The following is a 12,193-nucleotide window of genomic DNA, read 5'->3' on the forward strand; positions in this document are numbered from 1 at the left end:
GGACGGGACGATCGGTCCCCCGTTCCCAATGGCTGATTTGGCGCCCACCGCCCTGAGGAATCGGGCGTTCCAGAAAGCTGCCCCGAGCTGGTGTGTTCCATAGCTGCTGCCGCTCGTGTCCTCCGCGGCCGCAGAGCTCAGGCAGTGTCCCAGCTGCCCACCCCGCGGTTTCCAGCAGCCTTTCACAGGATCTCCGCTCCCCGTGGCACACAGCACCTTGGGCTGATGTTTTATTCCTCCTGCGGTGAGCACTGTGACACATCACCCACAGCTTTGCTGTCTCAGACTGGATTGCACAGCTGCGTTTTACCTTTTAAATATAAACCCGGTTATTGCTATAAATTAACTTATTCTGTTACATTCCAAGTCTTCACTGCAGAACTCTGACAGAAACTACAGATCCAAGTGTGACATCTTCACCCCCAGCCTGGTCACACCAGCCCCAGCCATCTGTTTACTCGGTGACTCAGAAAAGTAGGATACACACAAATAAACATCCACTTCCACTTTCCTTCTTGGGAATGTTAATTTGTTTTCCTTCTGGGTAGACAGAAGCACAAAATAATGTTCTTTCATACTAGAGTCACGTTGAAATTCTGATGATATAAATAAAGATGCAGCTTGAGGTGAGGGCTGTGGAACAGCRGATTTAAAATTGGCAGAAGAACTGGAGAATCAAGTGGACTTTCTGTCCCCCCACTCAGTCAGGGCCTCGATGTGACTCACTCTTGCTGTTATCACAGCACATAGGAATTATCACCAGCAACAGCATTATCTTATTTATCCTGAGTTAACTTTCCTTGTAAATAATGAGCAATAAGAACCCTGTAATTTGGATTTACAGGATGAACAATKCCATTGCATTCTAGCATCAAATCCAGGAACTTGGATGACAGCAAATATTTGAAGAGCAGATATTTTCTAAAAAGATGAAAACCAATTGCAAATATTTTATTTAAGGAAAAAAAAAAAATCATTAATTCACAATTAAACCTGAAGGCTAGAGGCAGAGCTAACCTYGCTGGGCCCTTCTTGTCACGTCTCCTTTTTCAACTGTTTATGTTTTTGACCCCTCAGTGTCCCACAGCAATCGGGCAGGAATAATCTCCACTGAAGGCAATCCAGCCACAATCTTCACAGGGATCTCAGCGTTCTGCCAAAATCTAAACAATAATAATTCATGTAGGGGCAGGAAAGGGCTTCAGCTGACTGATACAGTTATGAAAAACATGYCCCAAAATGCCAGAAAGAAATCAGGGTGATAAGATTAGATCAGAGAGAAGCATCCTGGGAACTCCTGACTGAGGTAGAAAAGGACAGGCTATTTCTTCCCTTCAAAATGTACTAAACAAAACAAACAGTGCTTCTTCCTGCTTCTGGCAGTGTTTTTCCTAAAGCAAATCTGTTCCCTAAAAGCAAACACAATTTGCAGTAGTAGTCCAGATTTTAGATGCAGACGTTGAATGAAGAYGATGGAAATTCTCACAGTGTTTCCCCAAACTCCTTGAAAAATTTCAGTATTTAGACTGGAGACCCATTCTCCTTGTGCTGCCCCCAAAACCCCTGAATGTCTCTGCTGTTAATTTTTGTGCCAGACCCTGCCTGTGGATCCATGAGAACCCACCTGATTGTGCCCTCCCCCAGGCAGAGACAGGACAGTCTGTAACTGGTGCAGGATAAACCATTCCAAGGCTCCTGATAACTCCAAGGAATGGCATCATTTCTTTTGTAGCTCTTGACAACCTCCTGCTTGTGCATTTTTAAAGACACTTTAGAAAGAGCTTTTTAATGCACTTCCTTAAGCTTCTATGTAAACTAAAATGAGAAATTGTAGCCTAAGGCATCCACAGAGTGTTGTCAGGYCTTGGTGTGAATGCCACTGACTTTTCCTCACTAAAAATTTCCCATTGTGGCTGTCAAAGTGGCACTGGTGGTCGGAGTCACACGGCACAGGGAAGTCCCTGCCATGTCTCCATTCCTTCTCAGCAAAGGTTTAGAGCCTGAAGAGCCAAGCCACAAAGTGAGAGTTGGACCTCTATCTATGTGGGAAGAGTCTCCCTCATGAAATTTCCAGCTGCAGACATTCCTAATCCAGCCAAAAATGCCCCTTGAATCACTTCCTTGGAGGTATTCTGGCACTTCTGCTTTTTGCCCGAGTTAGAGGATGAGGCAGCAGATGAGAAGGTCAAGGCACACAGAGACCTGGCCAGGTCTGCCCAAAAACCTCAGGGAATTCTCAGCTCACACTTTGTCCTTCCATCAGAGGGAAGGTGTTGATCCTCTGTCACAGATACCATCAGTTAACAGCACCACCTCCAATAAAGACCCCTTCAAAGGTAGAAGCCCTGAGGCATTTCCTTCCTTTCTGATGCATTTTAACCCTTTCAGATTCAGTTGGTTCCTGAACAYCACCTCCACTGTACCCAGGAGATCTGGGCTGCTCTGGCATGACACCTGACCTGGCTCTTGGAGGTGACTCTTTCCAGAGAATATGGATTTTTTTCCCCCTCTCACATCTTTGTCTTCTGCTTTCCTCCACTTTGTGTTTTCAACTCAAATTACTTATTTATTAACCTGTCTTTTTTTTTCCTTCTGACTCCCCGAAGCCTCTGTTTCATCCTTTGATTTTTTTCTCTCCTCCCATCCCAGTTTCTCATCTTCACTAACATTTGTCAAACACTCTAGCACTGGATTAAATACACTGAGTGATACTTTTCAATTTCCATTTATCAGCTTTGGTCCAGAAACCTCCCATCCCTTCTGGAAGCATTCCGTTGTAAGGCACAGGTTTGATCCCAATCCCTGATGGAAGGGATGTCCTTGTGGGGGAACTGTGCCAAATCTGCCATCAGGGTCAAAAATATTTYCCTCCTGTTCTTAGGAGAAGCTAAACAAACAAACCTAAGTAAAGGAGGAAGGAAGGGAGGAAGAAAAGGATCCGCCAGGTTTTAGTGAGAGGTGACAACACTTCTCAGCTCCAAGCCCTTAAACGCGGGTTTAATCCGGGGCAGGCAGGCTCCCGAGGAAAGCCCGGCGCCGCCCTGGCAGCGCTGCAGCTCTTCCTCCGCTGAGACATTTCAGTGCTTCCCCCGTCCCCCGCGGGCTCCGAGGACGCCGCTCCCATGCATTTGTCCATCAGAGGGCATTAGAGGCCGCTAAAACCCCTCAAGTTCGCGCTGAGAACAGCCCGATTGTTCGACAGACGAGCGGTGGGTTTGTGTCCTTCCTGTGATGTGTTTTACTGACTTTACCCAGCCCCTCCTGGGTACATGGCAAAGTGTGAAAAAACCTTTTCTTAAGAGTGAACCGTGACTTTTCATTTGTGTTCTTTGCTTCCCAGTTCCTCCCTGACTGCAACGGGATCTGTTAAACARGAACAGGCCAAGCAAATGATCTGACCAACTTAATGGTAATCACAGAACGATGGATTGTGCTTCAGAGAAATTAGAGATTCTGTACAAAATATTCACATTGGAATTTCCGTCCCAGAAAGTCCAGTCATCAAAGGATCATTCAAATTATAGCACAATGTTTCACACAATCAATTCTAAGTGCAAATATTTCTGTTCCAGTAGAAATCTCATTTGGATGCAAAACACCAGGAGTTTAATCCYTGATAGTTGATCTGATAAAAGAAATAGCCCATTATCAAAGCCTCCTTAGAGCTCAGATATTCTAATTGCACGTAATGGAACAGAATCTTTTCTGAAATGGAGGCTGATGCCGAGCAGGGGAAAGGGACACAGACCTATTAGTGTCTGCCCGTTTGCCTTGGAGCTATAAACAAGCTCTTTGTCGAGTCCCAGTTGAAGTTTGTTTGATCACAATCACTCCCAGTGTATGTGTTGGTGTTCTAAAGACTTCAGCAGAATGAGATCATTTTGTGTATCKACTTTTCCCTTCCCCAGTGAGCAATGCTTTCCCCACATATGACAGTCATTGCAGAGGTTAAGTTGCTCAAATATTATAAAGCAATATTTTAATTGTTCTGGATGACTAATCAGTTCATCCTAGATTAGAGCGTTGCCCCAAAGGATAATTTGAGGTTATCATTTCCTCTCCCTGACATTTCATTTCCTTTCTTGTTYATCACACAACAGGGTCAGCAAGAGGAGCTTTTAGTTTGTTCCCAGTCCCCATTTCTGCATCCTGCAGTGTTTCCACTGTCAGCAATGCAGATTCTCCATGAAATCACATTAAATTTGTCTGAGTGCTTGTCTCCATAAAGCTTATARAGGCCTCATGATCAGCTCCCAAAGRCTGCTCACACCAGACAGACCCACCCAAGAGTCCAGGGAATGCCCATCACTCAGGGCACCCGTGGAATCAAAACCATCTCTACGTGCACAATACAGGACCGGGCCTGATCATTTTCCCCTGACACTGKATAAAACCCTGCCCCATTCCCATTCAGTTCAGTGGCATTATTCCTCAGTTAGATCAGCTGATTTTAGATTATAATCACATAGTCTGGGAGCCAGGATTTGGGTTCAGTACCATCAGCACATCCATCAAGTGCAGCCTTTGTTGCAGCACCCTGGGTCTGAGCCCTGCTGGCACCACAGCACTCCTCCTGCCAGTTCAGCACTGCCCAAAGTGCCGGGGGCAGAAATGGCATTTACTGTCACAGGTCAGTGCTTAGCAAAGAGCTGCAGCATTCACACATGAGGCACCTGCACTTTCTTTTAACTGACTTTAAACACAGGTGGTGTGCACTGGGAGAAAAGCCACTGGAGCTGTCAGAGATTGCCTTTGCTTCCTCCTCTGCCTTCTTCCTCTGCCTTCTTCCTCTGCCTTCTTCTCAGTGTAGGGGAGGGACTGAGGAGGGAAAGGGAATTGTCTGATGGAAAGGTAAGCCTTTAAGAATTGGGAGAATGTCAAGACCAGAATTTAGTTTTCTGCTTCTTAAACAACYTCTGTGTAAGCCTAGTGTCAGCCTGTATGAGTTTAGGAATATAAAGACTTTTTGTTACTGAAGAGTTTTCTCCAGCTGCTGCTCARATTCCTCCCCATGACTCATGCCATTAGCTGATGCTGCCCTATTTAATTGCAACTGCTGCTTAAGCCTACAGAAGCTTTTCTRAAATAAAACTTTGAAAAAGCTTATTTGAGGAGGATATCCAGTGGTTTGGATGGATGGTACATCCAAACATCCTTTGGATAAAACMTGTGATGCTTTGCTGGGCTTCCAAATAATGCTGAGCAGCACAGAGCCTTGGTCATTGTGTCTTTGAGCTGCTGTTACACTGGGGATGGAAATTCCCTGGAGCTGTGACCCTCTTGCGAACACCATGGTTACATTTGCATTTTCCTGGTGAGCTCCCAGCTGGTATCTAAATACACATCCAACCTTTCTATTTATTCTTTAAATTATCTGGCCACACAGGCAATGAAAATGTTGGAGAATTAAACTGCTGACCACTAATAACTCTCCTTGCCCTAAACTTGAACCTGACCCTTTAAGGACTCATTAACCCACTTTGCATTTTTGTTCTCGTTTTTCATTGTGGGTGTAATTTTGCAGTGCTGCAGGTCCACGGATTCCCCAAATATCATCCTGTGAGTTGAAACCAGCAGTGAAACAAAGACACCACCTCTGCCTTACTCGCAGTCATAACAGGGATTAAGAAACAGCAAGAAAGCATTCCAGAGCTGCAGAGGCCAGGGAAAAATGCCAAGCTCTCTCAGAGTATGCAGTATGACAGGAAAAGCCAGCTCTGACAGAAAGAAGGCGAGAGGGCAACACTTCCAGGCTCAGTAAGGAACGAAAGGAAAATGTTACAGCTGTGTARCACATGAGCTTCCTCCAGCTTAATCATGCAGTGGAATTGCACTTAAAATATTTTCTTGTGTTAGACTGGCAGGATTCAATTAATCTTTTCCTTCCATATATGGAGCTCAATTTAAATTTAAAAAATGAAAATTCACCCTTTTTTTGACACAGTCATGGCTGAACAGCCTTTAAATGCAGCCCAAAAAAGGCCRTGACTGAGACATGTGGGAGCTGGAAGGTTTGAATCCAGGAGCATGGAAGGGACTCCAACTGCAGTTTAAAGATTAGAAGCTGCACGTAGATTGAGTGTGAGTAAATCTGCCTGCTCTCCACGTGGTRGCTTTATCACCTTTCCCGAGTTGTGTAACTCAGCCTTTACTACACAACGTGCAAGCTCCCRGTGCATCCCAGGCCCTTTGTATTAGTGCTGCACAAGCACAGGTGAAAAACCAATCCCATCCCTGCAACCTGAAATCTTGGAACAATTCAGGAGGGTGAGCAGCATTTCCATTTCCCTGGGAAAGCTGCTGGGACTGAGCCTGTGGTCACCCAGCCAGGCAGCAGCACGGGGCCAGCCTCAGCCTCCCCAGAGCAGAGCAGAGCAGAGCAGAGCAGAGCAGAGCCCTCCTGCTGCCCTTCCCAGAGCCCCAAGAGCTGCTGTCCCCTTGGTTTACATGGCAGGTCTGTCAGAATGTGCTCTCTGTCTGTGGCTTTAGTTCCCAGCAGTCTTTTCCTGGTGACCAAAGCATTCCCAAGCCATTCCCTGCTCAGCTGCCTTGACACCCTGTGTGCAGCCACGAGTCCCTTTGTCCTGCAGCTGATCCATGTGCCAATAGGTCCAAGCTCATCCTCCATTTAGGACATCTGCCATAAAGGTAACTGCACTCCCCCAAACCCTGCTCTGCTTTAGTGGGCAACCTATTAATCTTATTTGTTATGCATTTTGTGTGCAATCTGTGCCTTCAAGAGAGCTATAATGACAGTATAACYAGAAATCTCGTCAGCCTCTTTGGGAAACATTTATAAACAGACCAGAGCAGGCCCTGGTGAACCTGGGTCCTACCGGTGTACACACTGCCCACACATTTCCTGCACAAGGGACTTATTAGCTACCAACTGCTGCATTTTCAGTGCTAGTGGCAACACYGAGCTTCGTGCTACAGAGGCTGCTGGATAATGGAGCCCATAATTACATCCAGCCACTCGTTAGGGCTCAAATTACAAAGCCGGATTTCTGTGCCAGACCTTCAGGAAGTAAGCCATGGAAGGAATCTCACAAATAACCTGCAATTACGTTAATGCAGAGGGCAGGGCCTTCCCTTAAGAGCTCTCAGCCTCACAGGAGTGACCCTGGCTGCCTGCTCAGAGCCAGATGTGCAGCGAGAGAAGGTGATGCAGGAGGTGAATTACACAGGCACAACTCTGGTGCTCCTGTCCCCAGGGCTGTTCAGGAACAGACACAAAGGAACAAAGCCTGTGGTGTGGGGCAGCCAAACAGTGGGGTTTGTCCATGGCTTATTCCTTCACCCTGTGGAATTGGCTCTGCTCACACGAGGCACATGCACACGATCACAGCTCCTTTCGCAGTAGGAGTTTAACTGTGTCTCTTCCCAGAGTGTTCTGTGTTCTCTCCCTACTCTTGTACCCATTTCCAACATTTTTACAACCCAAAAATGGGGRTCAGGAGAAATTTGCTTGTCCAACCTCCACCTTCAAAGAATGTCCATTTCTCTAATTCGCTCTAATAGCGCTCTGCACATGTTCCCTGTCCCCTAACAGGGCTGGGCACAAGCCACCCAAATATTTTCAAGCTCAGTTCCACAACAGTCCAGACCCATCTCGAGCTGTTTGATCTGTGAGCAAACATTCTTTATCAATAGACAACCTGCTCTTTCCCAACTCCCTGCAGCAAGAATGCAGCCTTGGCTGTTTCCAGGCAGAAGCTGTCACACGCAGCCCTGCAATTCCCCAACATGCTGACTTCTTCTGTCCTGATTGTTTTATTGATCTGCTCTRCAGAATGTAGGGAGTCTATCCCATTTGTTTTTCCTATTAAACTTGCTTTTCTTTAATTGACATTTACACCAACACCCTTCATGCCACTGGTTTTCCCTCTTTTTGCACAATCCTGATAGCCCAATGCCAAAACACAGATTAAAAAAAAAAAACAACAAAAAAACAAAAATATTCTTCCCATTGTGAACACGTTCAGCAGTTTGTTACTGCCTGCACTCTAGCTTAGCAGCAACCACTATAAAGTTCTGCCTTGGGCCAGTTATTTTTAAAAAAGGTAAATATTTCATATTAACACAAAAGCCTTCGGGTTTGGAATGATTCAGAACATTCTCTGCTGTCTTGTGATCTGTACACTCAGAGCTGGCCAGGACACAGCCCTTTTTCTGACTTGTTATGTGACTGCTTTGAATTCCTCTGGTCTTACAGCAGCTTCCCAATCCCAGCCTGTTTTGGCCAATGCATGATGGCACCAGGAGAATGGAGCACTCGGCTCCTCAGCMCTTGCAGAGGCAGCGTTTTTGCTTTGAAAGGCACAATTTGTTACCCACTGGGACATTCAGCTCCTCTGGCACTGCTGTACTGATCAGGAGYAGGGAATGAAAAGCAGGACAGAAGGATAAGCAATCCAAGAAAGATTATTTGAAATCTGGCAGAYGAGGCTTGTTGCAGATCAAATTCAGCCAGAAGGCAGGTAGCAAAGGAGGAAGAGAGGCTTAGTGTTTCTGATTTCACCTCCTGTGCCTCAGCCACGAGGCCGCATGGCCCCACTGGTTTTGCTGTACCAGGCAAAACATTTTTAAGCCTGGTTAGAGTGACAAACCTGGGGCTTTGCACCACCAAAAATATTCAGATATAATTAGAGAGCAGAGTGAGGGAATTGGAGCCAAAGGAACACCAAAGAGCTCAGTAACATTTTTCACTACAGGGTAGAAAAGAATGTCCCCCCACATCACAGGGAGCAGCGGATCCTTCGCCTGCCCAGCTGAGCAGCTCCCTCTGTAACTCAGGGAACCTTCTCCCCTGCCCTTGTTTAGGACAGCTCAAAACTCACAGTGTCACCTTCAGCCATCTGAGATAAGACCTCTTGTACCCTCAGAGGGTAAATTTAGCACAGATATTTCTGAAAGCAGCTCCCTTGCAGGGCACCCGTGGCTGGCTTACAGAGAAGGGATGGTTTGAATCTRAAAGGAATATAAAAGGAATAACCCCAAACTTCTGTCTCAATTATTTCAGTGCAGCTACTCATCATGGAAGCACTGAATTCCCCACATAGAYGGAGCCATCTGCTCTATTTATTATACCCAAAGATGTGCTCCAAAAATTATAAAATCCCAAYGAGACCAAAAGAACGCAGAGAAAAAAAATTCCCATAGTCTGATATTCCATCTGTGCAGCTTTTCCACTGCACACGCTTTTAGCAGACCCTTACAAATTAACCCTTAAGTACCAGATGTACATCAATTTATAATCACCKAAAACTTTTCACAAGAAGCAATGGTAAATGAGTCACAGAGCAGAGAAAAGGGGAGAGAGAAACAACAGCCCAGAATTCCAGGAAGGAAGGCAGCTGTATCTGGTGCATGAGGTGKCTGTGGGAAAATCACACAGTTATGCTCCTGGCTGCTCCATGATGACCCTGAGAAAGTGGCCTCATCCCCCTGTTCCTCCTCCCAACTGCTGTTTGCCTTGTCTATTTAGACTGCAAACTCTCCAGGGCCACGCTGGTGCCAATATTGCTGGCAGTCACCAGGCAAACAACAACACGTACGTGAAATGAAGCAACAGCTGAAAGGGTGCCAGGCCCAGCAGCACCTCTGRCAGGAACAACTGCAGCAAGGGGGGCAGGAGACACTGGGGAAAGCCTGTGGAGTGTTTTGAATGTGTATTTACAGACTGTGAGCCATCAAAGGCTCCTGTGCAAGGTCTCATTGACTCCTTTGCAGGGCTGGTGCTTTATTTGTTCGTTGAGTTTTTTAACCCTGCAGCGTGGAGTGTGCTGGGGGGTGGCTGTTACCTGGATTTCCTTGGGTCCATAGAATCACAGAATGTCCTGAGTTGGACAAAACCCACAAGGATCATTGAAGGCCAATTCCTGACCTTGCTATCTAATTCTTCTGCTGCTCACTACTCCACTGTGAGCCCTTTTCCTCTCTGAACTTCTTCACCCTCTCCTTTCTTCCATTCTGCTTTTTCCTTTCACCTTCTCCTTTGCCTCCACAAACTGAGGCTCAACTTTCTCCATCCCCAGGAGGTTCTCAAAACAAACAGGAGCTTGTGAATTATTAACAGTGTAGACTATAAATAGCATAATTTTTAATGGCAGGCACTGTTGCACAGATGAGCTACCTTGGACTTAAGTGTGACTGGCCCTAACTGTTCCTAATTTGCCAGGAGTGCTTTATAGAATGACAACTGTGGGGAGGAGAAACATAACTTGTGGGCCTTAAAAAGAGAAGACAAAGCAAAGGAAATGGTTAGAACTGAATTCACTGTGTCAGAATAAAGGAATGTCAAATCAGCAGATCCTGGTGCTCCAGCAGCCTGGGGAAAAGCTCCATAGCCTGGATCCCAGAAAGTATTTCCAAAATAGGCAAAAAGGACAAAAGTCCTTTCACCTTGAAAGCTTTTTGCAGTGTGTAAAGACTTGATGGAGAAAGATGGCACCAAGTTTGTGAGCTTCCCAGCTGAGCAGCCCTGTGCAGGCTTGGCAGCTGCAGCCACAAGGGAAGGTAATGGAAAACCCATAAATTACCTGAGTCACCCTGCAGGTCCTGTGACAGCTTGTGATGTGACACCCTGCATCCCACAGCTACACCTCACCCAGAAAGAACTGAAAAATCATCTGAAAAATCACCCTGCATGTGCCACGTGCAAGGAGAATGAACACAGCACGAATCCCAAGGAAGGAAGTGTGGCTTCTTTATCTCCTCAAGTTTTGRTTGAATTTTGGAAAGATACATTTTACTGAGCAGAGGGGATGAGTTGGCAGCTTGCAGAGAGAGCACGGCTTCCCACCCCTCCCACTCTGGCTTCAGACACAAGGACAACAGCCCTTCCAGCCTGCCCAGAGAAAAGAAGGTGTTACCAATGTCCCCAGGACAGCTTGTAACACCAAATYATTTCTAGCAAGCTTGCAACCCCCTGGTTTCTACATATCCCAATTTGCCTTTGTGTCCTAATATACAAAAGGTGGACTGGAATTTCAAAGACTGGCATTTGGACCCCGGTGTTGTAAAGGCTGGAAATCTTCACTTTTTGAAGATGTGTGAAATTAGATTAAATTATGTTCCTCTGTTGTACAAAGACCAGACTAAATGAGCTAATTATCTCCTCTGGCATCAAACCTACTACGTTAATGAGCAGAATGCACAGTGAGGAAGAAACTTCAACTGTTGGAGCAATACTTACAGAAAGAGACATAAAGACATAATAAATTGCAAAATACTTTCCTTCTTAAAAAAAAAAAAAAAAATGGAAGTGAGAAAGGCAGCAGTGTGGTAACATCCCTGCAAAGCTGAGTAACCCAAAGCTGCAGTTTCCTGGCTGTAAGAGCCCCCAGGGTCACACAGAACCCAGCGTGTGCTGGCTCTGAGCAAAGCTCAGACCTCTGGAGAGCCCTTCTGTGAGTCAGCTCAGCTCTGGCTCAAACATTCACAGCCATGAGCAGCTCCAAGGAGCATTTCACAATATTCACTGGCTCCAAATGTGCCTGGTTCCAAGGAGTTGTCCAGGGATTAGCTGCAGAGAGCTGCTCAGGGCTCTTCCCTCTGCTGGGTACAGCAGGAACAGGATTATGCTGCCTCAGAAAGGTGCTACAATGTGCAAGGGGAATTTATACAAACCAGAGCTAATCCATGCTAGCATCCACATCATTAAAAACATTCCAAACTTCCTTCTGCTCCTTTCTTTGACACTGTGTCACTATATGATTTAAAAAGTGCTTCGCTGGCCTTGCTCACCCTGGGGTCACTCCTGGCTGTTGCTGAAGCTGATCCCATGGCTGTTGCAGTGTCTGCCAGCGAGGCCACCGTTTGGGAGTGAAATCACAGCGATTTGCTGCAGTTAATTATCCTGCTGCGTGCTTCTCTGAGGTCCACAGAGCAAGGAAGAGTCACTTGGTATAGAAGAGCGACAGAATTTAGATATGCAAAAGGGGAAAAGAGGAAATGGAAAGAGAGAGGAGATGTTAATACAAAATCACAGAGAATGAGGCACTCTCAGGGCCTTTTCCTCCAAATTGTGGACAACTTCATTAACAGCAAATTCAAAATTTTATCAGAAGCCAGATCCTGCTGGATTTAAATGCTGAACTATACAGGTTCAGAAAGAAATACTAAAGAACAGGAGACTCCTCCAGCCTCTGAACCCGGGAGGCGCTCGGCGGGAGGACGGGGCTGAGGGGGT

The sequence above is a fragment of the Malurus melanocephalus genome, unplaced genomic scaffold, assembly GCF_030028575.1.
Source record: "Malurus melanocephalus ecotype Western Australia unplaced genomic scaffold, MMel_1.1 scaffold_406, whole genome shotgun sequence".
NCBI classification, from domain to species: domain Eukaryota; kingdom Metazoa; phylum Chordata; class Aves; order Passeriformes; family Maluridae; genus Malurus; species Malurus melanocephalus.